This window comes from Ostrea edulis, chromosome 5 (assembly GCF_947568905.1).
Source record: "Ostrea edulis chromosome 5, xbOstEdul1.1, whole genome shotgun sequence".
Lineage (NCBI taxonomy): Eukaryota > Metazoa > Mollusca > Bivalvia > Ostreida > Ostreidae > Ostrea > Ostrea edulis.
The window spans coordinates 21,991,341-22,011,343 of NC_079168.1; positions in this window are offsets into that span (position 1 = coordinate 21,991,341).

The window sequence follows — 20,003 nt, forward strand, 5'->3', positions numbered from 1 at the left end:
AAGTGACGTAGGGGGAAGTAGATACTACACATGCGCACCAGGAACAGTTCCAGTCGGCGGCAATACTGTCAAGTGTCTAGCAAGTGGCGAATGGGAAATACCAAAATTTTCATGCCAAGGTTTATACATAACTGTATTAAATTCATTGCATACTGAGAGATATAGGAAGAAAGAAATAGAAGAAAGGGTGTATCCAGTCACCGTTCTTAATAATAATTATATTGAAGATGCTACCATTAGAGTGAGCGCAGCTAGGAATACCTGATGACCGAGATGTAGTATGTACTACATAAAACTGTTGTACATCTGTAACCCCATATCTATAATAATTGAATTGGAATTTACACATCAATGGTGTGTAGCTTTACACCCATATTTTCATTGTTTATTCCCGTCATTAATGAGGATAAATAGCTCATTTCAGGCCATGAGAAATATTTCAAAGAAAATAGTTGAACTAACAATCCCATGGAGATTAAGAAGTGAGCATATGATTTATTAAATCTATCTTTGAACGTGTTTATATTCAGAAGTTTTTATTTTCAGTTTTTAAGATATTCGATTTATAACGAAAGGATGATGAACAAAATTGAATGATTTAAATCAAAATAAATGTTTATTGTTAAATAATGATGATAGTGAACCCGATCAAATTCACATTACTGGTCAAATTCACATTACTTGTGTGACGTCTCCATATGGGTGAAATATTCTCGAGAGGGACGTTACGAAATATTCAATCAATCAATCAATCAATCAACATTATTGGTATTTAATTAGAAGCTGACATTTTTACACTTCAGATTTATTTTTAAAAGAGTTATCCGATTTTGGTGAAAATAAGAAAAAAATCTAATTTTCTAAAAATATGTGTGGTAAATGATTAATTTTATTTCCTATTTTCAGATAGAGAAAGTGTACGTTACGTTTTATCAAGTCTTAGAGATTTGCTTGACGATATAATTCCTTTTAAAAACAATTCCAAAAACATGTTCTTCCTGTAAACTTCAATGTAAAATTCCAGGTGAAATAAATCAAAGAGTTATCAAAAGTTATTGAAAATTCCTCTGATGGATTATTTTTCCTTGATGAATCCTTCAAAATGATTCTATGGTTACGAAAATCCCACCATCCAATTACTAGACAAAATGTGATCGTTATACATTGAATACCTCATGAAGTTTAGTTTAAAATACACAACACTAGAGAAACGAAAAAAGTTAATTAAGTAATACTGTTTTATATAAGGAAGCTTTCATATAAATTTGAAAATCGTAGGCTTATTTTTTTGAGATTTTAGAAGATAACAAGGTAAAATTTTGAAATATTACCCAATCCTAAACTGAGAGGGTCTTCGTTCGTTGGAAAAACACGGAAGCTTCAAGGGGGGGGGGGGGGAGAGAGAAATTATAGTTTGGTTGTCAAAACTATCTTGTCAGGCAAAAAAGTAAAGAAAAAAGACTTTCCCCGAACCATTATGTTGTAAAAGTAGTGTGTAATGATACTGTATGCATAGACAGGTTATATAACAGTACTACTAGCATATTATAACATAATTTTCCACAATTTGCTGCAATTGCCAAGAATAAAAATATTGAAACACTTTTCCAGGCAATTATAAATGTAAGGAAATACAATTTTACATGTTTTAGTGAGTGTAATATCTGTACATTAACCGAAAAAACAAATTTTTAAATACACAAGATGAATTATTTAGAAATTTAAATGGGATTAATACGATTTAATATTTCTTCAGAATGTAAGATATCTTGTGATTATATACTCAGATCTGATTGAGATGATGAAACATATTTCCGAGATTTCATCAGACGAATGAGAATACCTTTGGGATCATTTGAGAACATTGAATTTGATGAAATGGGATGCTATGAGGCATACATGAAAGGTGAAGATAACGAACAGTGATCAATCTCATAACTCCTATAAGCAATACAAAGTAGATAGTTGGGCAAACACATATCCCTGGACATACCAGAGGTGGGATCAGGTGCCTAGGAGGAGTAAGCATCCCCTGTCGACCGGTCACACCCGCCGTGAGCCCTATACATGTGAGAATTTATCAGATGCTTGAAAATTGTTTTTGAATGATTTGAAAATGCTTTGTAACGTTTTCCATTTGACACTTTTATACTTTACAGCCCAGTAGCTAAGTACTTCGTTAATAGCTTGAAAATACGGATGTATATTTAATTGCTGTTATAAAATTTAGAAATTCATTTCCAAATTAAGGATTATCTCCCTCATGCATAGCTCTTATCCTTGGACGAATTTGGCTCCACTTTTTGGCACGCTGGTTTTGGCTATATTTAGCTCTAAAACTTCATAGTTATTTCGGATTTCAAACATTTCGGTTGAGCATCACTGAAGAGACATTATTTGTTGAAATGCGCATCTGGTGCATCAAAATTGGTACCGTATAAGTTTTACATTGAACTGATTGATTCATTGATTGATTGATGTTTTCCGCCACACTCAACAATTTTTCAGTTATCTGGTGGCGCCCAGTTTTTATATTATCGTTCGTTGCACATGTACAAGTAACAGTGAATTGCTGGTATCCATAGCGGGAGTTGACTCTAATTATGTAACGATGATACCTTCTTCTCTATACATGCACGACATAGAAACCCGCCATTGGAGGTATCCTGACCTTTAGTAGGGTAGGGCAGGGAAAACGACGAACTCTCGTTGTTAAATGAAAATCCCTATAGCCTTGAGCGATGAATTTTTTATTTTTTTTTGCTTAATATAAACCCATTGAATTCAATGATCACAGCCAATACTTTCCCATATTGCTAATTATACCTGCATATGCAAGGTGAAGATAACGAACAGTGATCAATCTCATAACTCCTACAACCAATACAAAATAGATAGTTGGGCAAACACGGACCCCTGGACACACCAGAGGTGGGATCAGGTGACTAGGAGGAGTAAGCATCCCCTGTTGACCGGTCACACCCACCGTGAGCCCTATATCCTGATCAGGTAAACGGAGTTATCCGCAGTCAAATCAGTGTGCCAAGAACGGCTTAACAATCGGTATGAAACACGTCAGACAGCATTTGACCCTATGTGAGGTCGTATTGACGAACTAGATCGTTATGACGACCATAGAATTTGCGAAATGCTGACTTCAATCGAGACTGTTGAAATCCCTGTACCATCAATTTGTTTGTCAGTAGCTTACCTCGATTTAAAAACTGACTATACCAAGAACAAGCTCTTACATATCGAATTAGTTGAGATATATAAACACCATATGCAGGTGATAATGGAATATTGTTACATAAATGTGGAAAGTTGACGATGGAGAAGCTGAAATCATCCCGTTTGTCATACAGTTGAGTTGTCAGTTTGCCGTTAATGTCTACTTTCAATAAAATATCTAAGTATGAAGCAGAAGTGGACGACTCTGTGGTGTCCTTTATTTTGAGCTCACAGGGATATATCAAATATATATATACTATATAACATTATTTACTGTAATAATATCGGGTAATTGATACATGCATATGATTTTGTATTTACTGTATCATAACTGTGTCCGATCCAGGGGGCCTTGGCACCCTAGGTGAGGATTAAAGAGGAGTCTCAGTGGAGACTGTACTGCGACTAGTCAACCTGTCCCTACTTGATAATAGCTGATAATGATACACCATACGTTACACACTATACGTCTCTGAGAATACACCTGCGAAAAGAAGAAAGGCCTAGATAATGAATGTTTTTTTAAATGATTCCGAAACGATATTGTGATTCTCATCAATTTTATGTAAAGTTGTTTCTTCTTAATTACTAAAACAAAGAAAAGATATCTAAATTTCTTTTCGATCTTGTAAGCTGCATTAAAATCACAAATAATGGGTTTTTTTAAAAATGATTCCAAAACAATATTGTGATTATTATTGATTTTATGTAAACTTGTTTCTCCTTAATAACTAAAACAAAGAAAAAATATCTAAATTTGTTATAGATCTTGTTAGTTGTATTAAAATCACATCATAGTATCTGTAAATTGAAAGTTTAGGTCTAAATATATATGCTTAGTAAAGTGTATACAAGTAAAATCTCTGTACCAAAACACATTTTGAACGGAAGTTTGATATAGATCTACAAAGTCCACAGGCCTCATCACTGTCTGTCTCGGTGTACTTATCAATACAATGAATACAATATATGACATTGTACATGCATGTACAGTATTGACAATGTTGCATATCAATAGACGTAAACACTCTATACATATATTATTTCGGGTACAGTCAACAGACGATGATGTAATATGTCTATGAATAGCTCCATCTTTAATTAGTACTCCATTTCTTACAAATGACAGATACTCGGTCCGATGATTTCTCCGCCTTTTTGTTTATAAACTTCCAACCCACGCGGTCTTTATAATCTATGCTACTTGTTTCAAAACGTGTCACAAAATATTTGCTTGCTCTCGTAGCACGAGAATATTCTAGAAATGTTAAGTACTTTAAGATAGAACTACAAGTAATATCATACTAAGTCGGTATTTCGACAGAAACGCAAATGGTTGCGAAGAAGTCCCTGTATACGTCATACTGTAGAACCCCATTTGTATGGAATGCTTCATTGGCTGTTTAGCCCTATTAATCACTGTCACATGTTTAAACACATACTTAAGTTACATATTTTTCTTGAAAATATTTCTGAAAACCCCAATTTAAGGCTTTGCACATTAAAAATACAAGGAAAGGGGTTCACAGGAAGTGCTATCCACAAATACCTGTGTGCCTAGCGTATTGCTTGGAGAACGTTTCATGGGACGTATATTATTTCAAACAAAACGAGGACGTGAATAGGCCCAAACTAAAGCCCTGTGCAATATATTCATCCGCGCAGTGCGTAATAGCCCAGTGAAATTGAGCAAAGGTAAATTCCAAAAATAGTGGCCGAGGAGGACTGTCATCCAATATATCTTTATTCGTATTAGAAAATAATAAATAAGCATCATTGTCAAAAAAGGGGCAGCCCCCTCCCCCTTCTAAGTGCCTGTTTGATTCAGCGGAACTACACGCATATATCTTTCCGATCTAGAAGCCAGTTGAGAGTGTGTGTTTGCGTGTTTTGAAGATGCTTTTCGAAAGGTTTAACATTTTGTGGGGAAAATAACGCGTAGGGGGATGGTGAAATCATTTTCAATAATTATAAAAACATAAACTTTAATAGTTGCAATTTTATTTAAATGAAAGTCAAATATGCTCGTTGTTTGCATCCTTTGGAATATAGTATACATTTCTGTTTACATAAGCCGATTTAGCGGAACTACATTTCATTCTAATCATTTCGTTTGGTCGATATTATTTCGACATTAAATCATTTCACTTGGTGGATATTATTTCGTCATTAAATCATTTCGCTTGGTCGATATTATTTCGACATTTAATCATTTCGCTTGGTCGATATTATTTCGTCATCAAAACACATAAAATGACCTCTAGCTTGACCAACATCAACCGGAACAAAAACAGTGAATTACGTACAAACATTCCTTTATGAAAGAAAAATAATAATAATCTATTATCAATGTATAATAAAAACAACAGGCATCTGAAATGTGGATAGCTTGTATAGATCTTATGTACATACCCCCCCCCCCCTCCCCCAAAGGAAGTTATTTTCATAAAGAACCAATAATTTATCCAAAATACATGTATGTTATTTCCCCACTGATCACCCTCATAAGTCGTTCTGAATAGTCAGTTTCTATCTTCTGTAAGCTTTTGAGATGACGACTTGTGAGATACTTAATATATGTAAAGGTGTGCAACAAATCATGTAAACAAACAGGGGGCTACCTTCTTTGAGACCGATTCACGGGGTATAAACAACTTTACCGAAGGAATTTCTGCGAATATATCGTGAGGCTAATGTAGTTCTACTTATTATGTGTCAAAGGCGCATGATTTAAAAAAAAACAACCGAAAACAACGAATAGAAATAACAACCCAAGATTATTTCATGGTAAAAGCTGGTTTTGATACATAACTTTATACATGTAGAATTAATTCTTTGAAGATGATAATCAATCAAATTTAATTAAGTTGAAATGCTTATCTGAAGCATATTTAGAAAGATGACGCAAGTGATTAATGTGTTTTGTTGGATTTAATGGGCGAAAGTAAATTTACTTCTCTGTAAAAGCAGGTTTTCAGGTGACAATTAAAAGAAGTATCTAAATGGTATAGCTATTATTCAAAATTGCAGTATGCACGGAGTCGAATGATCCCAATGGACGTCATTACTGGGGGACGAAGAACGTGACCACGAACGGGATTACTTGTCAACGCTGGGATGCACAATCGCCTCATGAACATCGCTTCACTAACCCAACTGAATGGGTATGATTCACCTGTTCATTACCTCATTAACTCACCTGAACTGAAAGCTCAAATGAGCTAAATTCTGATCACCCGTTGTCCGTCTGTCTGTAAACTTTTCACATTTTCATCTTCTTCAAAATCACTGGCTTGGTATACATCATGCCTGGGTGAAGGAAATTCAAGATTTTTCAAAAACCCTCTTCAAAGGGGGGATAATCACGAAAATGCAAAAATAGGGTGAAGTCTTTAACACTTTTCTCAAGAACCAATGGGCCAGAAAAGTGGAAATAGTGCAGATTCAAGTTTGCTCGAATCATGGTCCCTGGAGGTGGGGTGGGGGCACAAAAGGGGTGACGATAACGAATAGTGATCAATCTCATAATTCATATAAGCAATACAAAATAAATAGTTGGGCAAAGACGGACCCCTGGATATACCAGAGGTGGGATCATATGCCTTGGAGGAGAAAGCATCCCCTGTCGACCGGTCACACCCGCCGTGAGCCCTATATCTTGATCAGATAAACGGAGTTATCCGTAGTCACAATCAGTGTGCCAAGAACAGTCTAACAATCTATGTGAAACATGTCAGATAGCATTTGAACCAATGATAGGCTGTATTTGCAAACTAGATCGTTATAACGACTATAGAATTTGCGAAATGCTGACTTTAAACGAGACTTTTGGAACCCCTGCACCATCAACGTGTTTGTCAGTAGCCTGCTTTAAAGTATGACCATATACAGAACACTCTCTAGCGTATTGAATCAGTTGAGAGACATAAACACCATTTCCAGGTGATAATGGAATATTGCTACATAAATATGGGAAGTTGACGACGGAGAAGCTGAAATCATCCCGTTTGTTATAAAGTTGTGTTGTTAGTTTACCGTTAATCTTTATTTATCTATTTTTTTTTTTTTACATGCGATAGTATAGGGGAAATGTTCTTAAATAACACTTGGCCAAAAATATTCAAATTTACATGTAAGCTTCCTGACATAAATCATGGTCCCCTGGTGCCACAATAGGGATCAAAGTTTTACATTAGAAATCTTTAAAAATCTCAAAACCCACTGGACCAGAAATGTCCAAACATATATGATATGAAAGCTTCCTGAAATAAAGTACATACAAACTTGTGCAATCCAAGGTCCACGGGGGTAGGGTGGGGCCAGAATAGGGGATCAAAGTGTTATATGCTGATCTATAGGTAAAATCTTTAAAATATCTCTTGAATTATTTAAGCTAGGGCTTCCCTATTTTGTAAATACATTTTTAGGAACGAAAGGTTTTGTTTGGGGAACGAACGCTGACCGGTTTGAACCGAACAATTCTCAGCGAGAACGGAACGATTCTTATCGGGAACGGAACGCTTTGAGATAAGGACCGAATGGAACGCTTTTTTTAGTCAAAGATGGGAACGAAAGGTTTGACCTCGATTTCAAATTCTGCATTTCAGACATTTTCGGTACTTTCTATTATACATACACATTGCGGGAAAGATATATTAAATAAAAAAAAAATTAATAAGTTGTTTGATTAATATGAATATTTTAACATGGAAGGAAGGGGAATTGGAAGTAAATCAAATTCTACATGGGGATATTTATGTGATGTAATTGATAAATTCTAATTCACTTTAAAAAAAAAATAAAAATCGGATAAAGATTGATTAAAATATATTTAAAACTTCAGAACAGCAATGGCAGGGCTAAGATGAATCAAGTGAGTGGTGTGGCCCATGGGCCACTTTTTTTCTAATAAAAAAAAAACTGCTCTTTTTTCCTCTAATAAGATCACAAATTGCTAATCTACAATCTTATAATGTAGCCACAGACATATATGTATGTACGATTTGTACGTGTAAAACTTGAGAGCAAAATCTGCTTAATCTAGAAAACTGACGGAAGATGCTAGTTATATCTTTTTAGTTTAAGTGAGCTTTTCTGATCAGCTGTTGTACGTCGTTTATCTGTCTGTCTGTCTGTAAACGTTAACATTTTTGACGTCTTCTTCAGAACCATTGGTCCAAACTTAACCAATCTTGGCAAAACGCATCCTTGGGTAAAAGGCTTTCAGGTTTGTCGAAAGGAAGGGACATGTCCCCTTCAAAAATAATCACACAAATGCAAAAATATGGTGGGGTCATTTACAACTCTTCTTCACAAGAACCACGGGTTCAGAAGATCTGGAACTTACATGAAAGCTTCCTGACAAGTTTGTAAAAACCGTGACTACCGAGGGTAGGTTGGGCCACACAATAGGGATCAAAGTTTTAATGCGAATATACAAGGAAAATCTTTAAACATGGGCTAAGGTGAGTCAGGTGGGCGATGTGGTCCATGGACCTCTTGTTTAATAGTGTTGCAGCTTTTCCACGGTATATCAAATTACTTAGTTTGACGTTTTACTTTTATGACAGGAAAACTATTGCCGTAATCCGGACGGAGAACCGCGACCTTGGTGCTACACACTAGAGGTCGACCTCAGATATGAAATTTGTGATATATCTGTATGTTAGACATCATCAAACGATCTTAGTAAACGATTTCGGATATGTATTTCGTGAATGATACAACGTATGTCCGTCTGATCACAATACAATGTTCTGTTTACACGGAAGACTATCAAGGCGAATTCCAAACACATTGAATGTGCTTAGAACAATGCATCACATTCGCACACTAAAGAACAATGTGAATTACAATACCTATTTGGAGACTTATGAATACCTTTTCTGATACGCGTTGGAATTTACATGTACGTGCATTGTATATAGGTACATGAACTCTAGTAATTAAACTGTTCGTATACTGCCCTGTTGATTTTGTGTTGTCATTAAAATACGATGTGAAGAAATAGGTGTGTTGTGTTGTTAATGAACTACAAGTAGCAATGAGTACAGATGACTCTCGATAACTTGAAGTTCAGGGACATTGATTAAACTTCAAGATCTGTCGAGTCAAATCCAAAAATTTAAGTTCCTATCCCTATGTTTCATTTATTGTATTTTCCCGCTGTTCGCTAGTACAGGTGAGGAAAGGATGTATTTTTAATGTACTTTGTCATATGGTCAATTATTGACCAATAGGAGGGTAGTATATTGGCACGAGGATTAATGGAGTTTGTTAGGCTGGCCACTTTCTAGCCAGCGTCCATGGAGATAGGACAAAATTTTATATATTCAGTTTTTATCTACAATTTACATATTTGTAAAGTATGAAATCCGTCACATTATCCCTGCATCATGGAACAATGACATCGGATACAGGTTCCTAGAGTGTTTCACGATTATCATCGTCTAATTTCAAGGTTTTTTCTGGCCGGCTCTGATGTTCAAAAAGGGTGTTAATGTACTATTATATAGAATTGTACTAGTATATTTCTATGGAACAGTGTTGTGTATTTTCATTCACATTTGTGTACAAGTCTGAATAAATTTGCACGGGGGTCTCCAGCGTGCACGGCTCGCTGTATGCTATGTACATACTTAGGTGTTGAGTAATGTTACATAGGTAGTAAAGTTAATACATCAATTAATTAACTATCCACCTCGGCAGGAAACGCAGGGAATATGTCACCTATATAAACACCTAATTAACAAGATCGTGTTAGCTCCAGGCATTTCAAACGGTAATTATAATACTCTTGAGTGATGATGGGTATAAGCTACCACCACTTCCAGAGATCGAGAGTGAAAAGCAATGAGATATGTTTTGCGGGGATCAAACACTCGAGAGTAAATTTCATTAGTTACATGTATATAAAAAATTTCGAAAGTTCGAGCCACCGTTACTGACAGTCTATGTGACATTTGTATAGAAATAATGACCGCGTATAAAGAATTTCTTGGAAAATACTTGTGATTTCTATCGATATTTCTAACCGAGTCCCAGATCTTTTGTTGAAGAACAAAAATGAAGACTGAATGGATTTTATTTGCCAACAATATCTCGAGACCGAAGAGGTTATTCTTTATAAATTCTTATTGTGAGGTATTTATTTCTGTTCCGTACACTAGTAATGCTGTGATGTTTGTATAACGCATTTAATTCTGCAAAAGACGCACAACCATTGTACATACATGTAACATCAAGGTATGAAATCACCAATAAATTCATTGAGTGACACATTATTGGAAATGCAACATCGGGTAACCGTAATATATTTCATTGGGATGTAAAATGCGGTATGGTCACGTGATTAAAATATAATGCATGTAATTCAGAAACCGTCGTTGAATCCCGTAATTCGATTATGCCTTCACAGTTAAATCGCATTTCTGTATTATGCCTTCACAGTTAAATCGCATTTCTGCATTATGCCTTCACAGTTAAATCGCATTTCTGTATTATGCTACCAAAATGTAAGATGGTAAATTGAAACATCATTGCTTGAGTCATTAAAGAGAACATTAATTTGAAAATGCTTATATTGAAATTGGTATTGCTCATTTGCTTATTTGTTTCTTGTAAATTATACATCCTATTCGATTAATTAACTCATATGGAAAGGCGAAGATAACGAACAGTGATCAATCTCATAACTCCTATAAGCAATAACAAAATAGATAGTTGGGCACAAACGGACCCCTGGACACACCAGGGGTGGGATCAGGTGCCTAGGAGGAGTAAGCATCCCCTATCGACCGATCACACCTGCCGTGAGCCCTATATCCTGATCAGGTAAACGGAGTTATCCGTAGTCAAAATCAGTGTGCCAAGAACGGCTTAACAATCGGTATGAAACACGTCAGACAGCATTTGACCCAATGATAGGTTGTATTGACGAACTAGATCGTTATAACGACCATAGAATTTGCGAAATGCTGACTTCAATCAAGACTGTTGAAATCCCTGTACCATCCACTTGTTTGTCAGTAGAAACATCAGCAACTGTACGCAAGTACCACAAATTATTACCCATGCCTGGTGCTGAGCTCAAGGGACTCGCCATCGTGACAAAGCTTATACGTCAGTATGAGTAGTTTCACACTTTAAGGTGAAAAATAGCAAATGAATTAGACGAATACAGTGAATTGAAACCACAGAACTCGATCAAGGTATGTGACAACGGAGAAAAATATGCCAAGTTCTATGAGAACTGGTCACCAATTCTACAAAGCGGCGAGGGCAGCGACGCGATTTCTACTGCGGGAAACAATTCAGAAGAGGCACAACATAAATTGACGATGGAAGACATTGAGGTGAAGGGGAGTGTGTGGTCTATTTATAAATATAGCTATTGATATGTGACATAGTATTAGTTACGTGATTTAATCTGGTACCATCTGGCATCAAAAGAAAATTTAATGCTTTACCTTTTTATGTTATTTGAAATAAATATAAAATTTAATACCATCTGCTAGTGCACTATATATTTGCAAGTGAAATGACATGAAATGTATCGGAACTGAATATTTATTTACACAGGCTCCTCCAGAGCGAGGAGATAGTTTTGATAATCTTAAAAACTATCTGCTGGATGGTTTGTCTGGCCATGAGGAGGAGAAGTTGAATGTCCGAGCCATCATAGTGTGGCTCGGGGAACAAGATCTTAAAGACTGGATTGATGTGCCTCCATCTAGAGACTCACCGAAGGGATTCTTGGCTCTACTCTCGCAGAAACATTCTATTTTCGTAACATTCTTTACAGTTCTCTGCTGCAGGTATCGTAAAATATGTTGACAGTTACTGTTAGGGGCAAACTCAGCTACATGTGCATATACAGTACATGCGCGGATCCAGAATTTTCCCCCAGGGAAGTAAGTTCCACCCCATTAATTTCCCCCCCCCCCCCCCCCGAGCTCTAGTCTATAATGGGGAATAACGTTTGGTATATTACAACTGGAAGTGTATAAAACTATATTTTCTAACAACAGCGTAGTTCCGGAAGGGGGGAGGGGGGCTTCGTGGTGTAATAATGATCGACAAAGAAGCAAAAAAATTTCTTTAATAGCAAGGTGGAGATATTAAGGTAGCAGGAAGACTGTAAAACTGTACCTGTGTCATATTTCTTTTTGAAGAAGCTACTACGATTGATAGGAAGAGGTAGCAAGATGCGTTATCGTAATTGGTGTTGGGCGAAATTTCTGGATCAGCTTCGATGTAGTTTAGCAAGCCGTAGAAAAATGTATAAAGGAGAGAATAAATGAAAATGATGACGACATTGTATCAGCTAAGACTAAAGTAGATCTTCTAAAACTGAAAAATGGTAAATATATGATAACAGAAATAAATATATACATGTACTCAGTTTAAATCACCATCCACATGGATTTAAGATTGTACATGCACTTTCTAAAGAAAGTTCGGGTATATTTGTTGTTACCCGGGTCCGTCCGTCCCTCTGTCAGTCTTTCTTCCTTAAACTCATCTTCTATTTTAAGTAGTAACCAACCAATCTTTTGGAACATGATACGCGGTGTTCTGTACATGTGTAATAAGGGTTTGAAATTTTCAATTTTGCCCTGGAGACAAATGTGGAGCTAAAAAACGATGTTTATTTTTTTTTTTTGAAAAACCCTGGTTCCCAGAACTCCTCATACGTATTGTGCAGTAGCCAAAATAAAGAAATTAAAAACTCTATGTCCCAGAACTCTTTTTACAATTGGCGCAAGAGCCGAATCATCTTTTGGTGTCCTGTAATTATGCAATAAGTTGGGTTTTTTTCTTTATAGAATTTTCGTTTTCACCCTAGGGTCCAAAGGGGGAAGGGTCCAAAAACAATGTTTCTTACATGTATGACAAAATAGCCCTGGTTTCCAAAACTCCTCCATTTTACGCAGTAACAAAATCATCTGGGGGGGGGGGGGGGGGGGCAGGGGCAAATAAGGATTGAAAACGACACCTTTCCTTAAACAGGTACCCAAATTCCTATTACAATTTATGTAGTAGCCAATTCATCTTTTGGGAGATGATTGGTGGTGTCTTTAAGATGTGCAACAAGTTCTCGGAATTTTATTTTTCATCTTTAGGGGCAAATGGTGTGGAAAAACAACGAACAAAAACCCGGTTCCTAGTGTATTGTGTCATGTGCAACAAGAACTTATTTACAGTGGTAGTAGAAACTTTCAAAAATATTTCTTCCACAAGTCAGTTTCAAACGTAATTTATAAAGTTATCAATTATCATTTATTAAATTGTGAATTACTTATATAAAATATTAACATAAGAGGGAAGGTTCAATTAAATTATCTATTTTCAAAATATTTTTGATTTCCTCCTTCAAAGAGTTATTGCTCTTTGATCTACACACAGAGAGAGAGAGAGTGTGTGTGTGTGTGTGTGAGAGAGAGAGAGAGAGAGAGAGAGAGAGAGAGAGAGAGAGAGAGAGAGAGAGTGTGTGTGTGTGTGTGTGTGTGTGTGTGTGTGTGTGTGTGTGTGTGTGTGTGTGTGTGTGTGAGAAAGAGAGAGAGAGAGAGAGAGAGAGAGAGAGAGAGAGAGAGACCGAAAGTCTCGCGAGATTTTCGGGACAAAACGCGACATTGCATTGTTGTAAGTTATATTGCCGATAGTAGAACGCCAAGTGGTGATGTCAATTTTTATCAGATACCCAAGGTGGAAAGTGAGTTGAGGAAGTGACTGTGCTTGGTGAGGAGGGAGGGAATAAAGCCGATAATCGTCATTATGTCGTTTGCTCCACGCATTTTTTGATGGCAAACCAACTCCAAATAACCCCTATCCGAATATGTTTGCCTTATATACTAATTACAAAATGACTACACCACGGAAAGCCACCAAAAAATAAAATAAAATAAAAACACTCCCACTTTGGCAGAAAAAGCAACTCAAGAACATCCAGAAATCATCAAAAGAATTAAAACTGTTAAATGTGATTCATCTACAAACAACATTCAGATGTGCTACCCGTATATTGTAGAGGATGTATGCATTCCGCTTACAATTGATAGCAACAATGAGATTCAAACAGGTTTGTTAAACACTTAAACAAGTATTACGTCCATGCTAAAGGTATTGAATAGGGCTGAGGTATTTGAAAAACGCCATTTAATTAAGTGTGTAATTAATTCATAATTACAAATAGTCATGTAATTAGAAGTAATTTATTTTCTATTAATTCAGTTTAAAAGTAAATCGTGATTATGGTGACGTTACAATGCCTCCAAGTCATTTCCGGTATATTGTAAGAGGCAGAAGGAAGTTTTATACACGAGTTTCATCACCAACCGTGTAAGTAATCAGCATTCAGGGAGACGAGAAACAGAATTAAAGGTTATCGTCTTACTTTATTCCGTTGCTTGTACATTTTAATACATTGAGGGTGTGGTCTCAGCTACATACCATTGGGTCAAATGCTGTCTCTCGTGTTACATACCGATTGTTAGGCCGTTCTTGGCAGACTGATTTTGACTACGGGCAACTCCGTTTACCTGATCAGGATATAGGGCTCACGGCGGGTGTGACCGGTCCACAGGGGATGCTTACTCCTCCTAAGTACCTGCTCCCACCTCTGGTGTATCAAGGGGTCCGTGTTTGCCCAACTATCTATATTGTATTGCTTATTGGAGTTATGAGATTGATCACTATTCGTTATCTCCACCTTTCATGCTTTTCGGATTCTGATTAATTAGGGTGGGGTGGGAAAACATATTAAAATAAATGATCTAGCTGACTTTATCTATATATCTTTTAATTACAATTACAATCTTTGGACATAGGTCGACGTCGAACTTTTTTCTATAAATAATTTCTTTTTGTAATATCCCCATGTGTTCAAACCACCGGGAAATATTGTCTGACGTCTGCTCTGGTCTTCTCAAGTTGTAAAACCACTTTTAAAACAAATTTTCTTATTATCTTTAGAATTTACTATATTTGAACATGAATTAACAGTCCTTTAGTTTTTTATTTAAAAAACATCGCATTTGTTAAAATATCTAGAGTTCACTTTTTACGACTGCATGAAAGTGAAACGATGTGCAACAACTGCGCAGAACGCGAAAATTCGAATTGTACTCGGCCTCGTTAAGGCTATGTCACACAGCCACGATGTACAATTTGCGAATATTCCACGTATGAAATTTTGGTCATTCGTGATACATGCGCGATATACGTAATTCATAAGTGTTTCAAGCGTTTTTCATTCGTCGATGTGCGCAGATGTCCGTCGAGGGTTTCGGCAGACGGGTCTTTACGTGATTTCGGTTTTCAACTGCTCAAAAATTTTGGTCGGTTGGGATTTGCGCAGTTTATGCGTATTTTACGTTGTTTATACACAATTCCTACGTACATTTTACGTTGATCTTACGCAGTAAGGGGCCTCACACGGCCTCTCACCTCTGTCGGCGCGGGTTCGAATCCTGCTCGCGCCGGTAAGTGAGAAAGTTCCCCAGTTTACTTTCGGAAGGTCGGTGGTTTCTTCCCAGGTACATTGAATCTGGGTTCTCTCTTCCACCAACAAAAAGTGTGCGCCACCATATATCTGAAAAATTGTTGAGTGTGGCGGAAAACAACAATCAATCAATTTTATGAAGTTGTGAGTGATTTTTGCGAAATGTTTAGGCAAATTTTTGGCTTTCCATGCCTGTTCCACGTATGTTTAACGGACTTTTCACATATGTACCACATGTGTATCACTTTTTTATCGCGTATACGGCGCACATATCGCGTTAAAACTACGTAATTGACGCACGAATCACTAATAAATTGCAAATAAACAGCGCAATAATCGCGCGCGCGGTTGGGGCCAGATTTGGCTTTTACGTAGATTAACGTGTTTTTTGCGTGGTTTATTCGTACTTCTTCCATGGTTTTAACGTGGTTCATTCGTGATACATCTGTCAAAATTTCACATAAAGACCCCAACTTTTCTCAATTTTTTCCACGTATATCCACGTATGACCAAAGAGGTATAGCGCATTTGCTGACGAAAAGGCCGACTCAGAAATCTAAGTGGAAAACACCGGTTTCCAATAATAGACTGGCGTATTATATATATATATAAGGCCAACGTTTTTGATGTTTCGTTAACCAAGATAAATAACTGCCGCAGTTTATCATTACTGACATTTATATGAGTCATTCTTTAATCAATAAACCATTTTCCTATTTGGAATGATGAACAGTACAATATTTTCATAGGTGCAATCATATTACACAACAACCATTTTACATATGGCATTACTTAACTGACTGTCTTTTTCTGACATGACTGCAGCACCTTTAATAGATTTCATCAGTTTATTTGCCGTTGGTTGATAATTCCAGTGTTTAACTTTGCCTAACTATCATATAACAGTTGTTGCATGAGTTTTTATATTTACTCTTGAGAAGTCAAACTGTATAACAGTTCTTTTCCTCCCTTGACCTATTTTTACTTATTACATGCTGTGCATTTGTGCCCTTTTTCTTGTAGTATTTGTTTAGCTTTTCGTCAGCCACATTACGTTTGAAAATCCTGTGCACACAGGAACATGTTAGTGTAAACAAACGGAACTACAATGATCCCGAAATTAATTCCTTTACTTTAAGTCGTAACTTGCAAATATGGAAGTTATGATGAAAATTATTAATATTTGTTATAATATATATATCATATTTATAACACCCCCCCCTCAAGAAAACGACCCAAAAAATGAAAAGCAAAAAAAAAAAAAAAAAAAAAAAAAAAAAAAAAAATAGATTGGGAAACATTGGACTTGAACTCGGAATGTATGGTTTAAGTGTTAGATTACCGAACACCTAAACCACTATACTAGGCCACCCAGGCATGTAAGTTTAAAGGTTTAACGTTTGACAGGCTGCTATATCTCAAGGTAAATTTTGAGAACGTGATTTTTCATATTTTATCCATTTTCAACAAGCCACCTTAAACCAAATTTACTCAAATGGACTTGTGTACAGTCATACTCAAGTAAAACAATTTCAGTGTTTTATTTCTGGTTTAGGATGGCCTTTTGCAACAGTTTGCAATTTTTTAGGCCCATTACGTTATATCTACTATATACTCTATATGATCACAGTGATGTTTATGCTCATCAAATACAAGATACTATCAACATATTGAACATATAGATATCTTTATTAAGTAATTTGGGTAAACAAAAGTATAAACCGACATTGTATAGCAGAATATTTGCAAAAAATGATATTCAAGAAAAAAGTATTTATGTAGGCGAAATTGCATACCAAGTGCGCTATACTACTTTCATCCGTGGAATATGCGTAAATTGTACGTAGTGGCTTTTGAACCCAGAAATCAATAAGTCACATTTTAACACAAGTTACATTTTTCAGAATTAGGTTGCAATTTTGTTGTTTTTTTTGTTGTTTTTTTTTTGTTTTTTGTTTTTTGTTTTTTGCTAATAGCCTTCATTAAGTTACAAAAAGTGTTAAGTAAGTTACATTTTACAGGGAGAATCTATATAGCCTTAACCGTAATCAGCGCTCGCTTTGCAACCGGTAGGCCCGAGTTTGATGCTCGATCAATTGTGGTACATATGTACACATTAAATGACAACTGAATAAATGAGACTTGCCAAAACAATGTCTTGTAACACCATTGCTTCCACTGAAAATATACATGTACATGTAGTCTCCTTTAATTCCCGTTCTGCAGACCCAGTTCAGTGTTCTCACGACCTATAAGGCATGCATATAATGCATATCTTCTTACGGCTGTAGTCTCCTTTAATTCCCGTTCTGCAGACCCAGCTCAGTCTTATCACGACCTATAAGGCATGCATATAATGCATATCTTCTTACGGCAACGAAATTGCAGAAAGATCTCGACGTTAGTGTTTACCTTTTCCATGATTTCTTAACTTCACTGGCGATTGACCCTTGACCTAAGGGATTTGGAGGAATTGGTATATACTGTAGACTACTTTAGAGTATATTTTTGTCGCGTTTTACACATATGAAATTCGCAGTGTACAGTCTGGCAAAATTAATTCAAGCACTGTCAGTTGTGTGGGTATTTTGAATGTCGATCCCACTTGGCTATATATGATGAACATACGTCTAAATAACGAAAAAGATGGTGTATTTAGAAAAACACCACGAAACGAGTACACGCGAAAGACATTTGTGTTTATTTCAGGAAGTCGACATCATTTTATACATAAAGCAAATTCTAATTTGTCAACATTCTGGCGAAATATTGCAATGACATGAATAAAAAAGTTCATGTATATTAATTAGTTAAAGACGTCTTTGGGCGAGTCCCCCCATACGATGAGTAGAGGGGAAAATTAACTGTGATATCCGGCAATCTACTATACTAGAGCAAATAGAGAAAATTTATTACAGACAAATTAATCTATAGATAATAGGTTTTTCAAATACGACAATTGGTGTGTTTGGATAGGCACATTTAAAAAGATTGATAATATATAAGAGGAGTTGAGAAATGCGTCAAAGTACGACTCAATAATTCAGCATGGATAAAAACATACATCCACAGCCTTTGTTATGGTTGAAAATAGTAGAAAGTTTATTTTGACTGTTTGTAGTTACCATTATATTTTAACGCACTCATAGATAGCGTAGAATGAAAAGGCATGTTACAGTCGTAATTAGAAAAATAAAGTTTGAAAAAGCATTCATTTCAAACACAATACTATTGAACGAAAACCAATACATTTGAGTTGATTTATTTAATAAAATTTTGAACATGGGTTCTTGTAATATTGTAACAATAAGGTATAATTTGAAGAAGAATGGATGACGATTTACGCTGACGTAATCACACACCAAGGGCCATTTCTTTATGGGTGATTGCATTTTCGTCTTAAATTGAGAAATGTTTTTCTATTAGTTACATGTTTACTGCATGCTAACGAATGGATAATCTACTAGAGGGGTTGCAAGTTTAAATTTCTTACTCATTATTATGATTATGATATTTCAATAGCTATAACGCTGGGATGAATAAACTGAATGTTTCTGCATCCTTTCGACCTTCAGGATCCAGTATGAAACTCTACCGGCCAAATGCTGCAACGCTTTTCCCATGTATTTTACAGCACATTGATGTAACAGTTTAAATGGGTTTAAAGTCCCTTTGAACTCAATATGGATTATTGAATGATAAGTCTATAGCTATTATCAAATTTATTAAAAGTTCACCGTGACCTGATAGTATCGGGAACATACTCTTAGAGTCTGAAATGCTCACCAGAGTGGAATAAATCTGAAATATAGAAAAGAAAGGAAACCCTTCGTCATTTGACCTGTAGGGTAGTAATGTTTTATGGTGCCATGTGTCATAAAACCGTTCTATTGGAGACAATTCAGAGGTTATGACATCCTTATTGAAATTCAGATCATTGGAAAAGACTTAAGTATATACTACCGTGTGAAGACAATTTTATAGCGGAATATAGGGACTTGATAAGCTATGATTCTAAAGCTGTGCAGGGTCAGCGATGACCACCATTGATAAGCTATGATTCTAAAGCTGTGCAGGGACAGCGATGACCACCATTTGACGCCTAGTGATTACAGCGCACTGTCCACCGGCCAAGTGAGATAAAACTGTATAAAATCCCTGTCTTCAACACTATCTTTATAAGTTAGAAAAACACATACTCGACTCAAGATTTGTGATTTGCAGCGTCACAGATCGACAGGAGATGCTTACTTCTTCTAGGCACCTGACC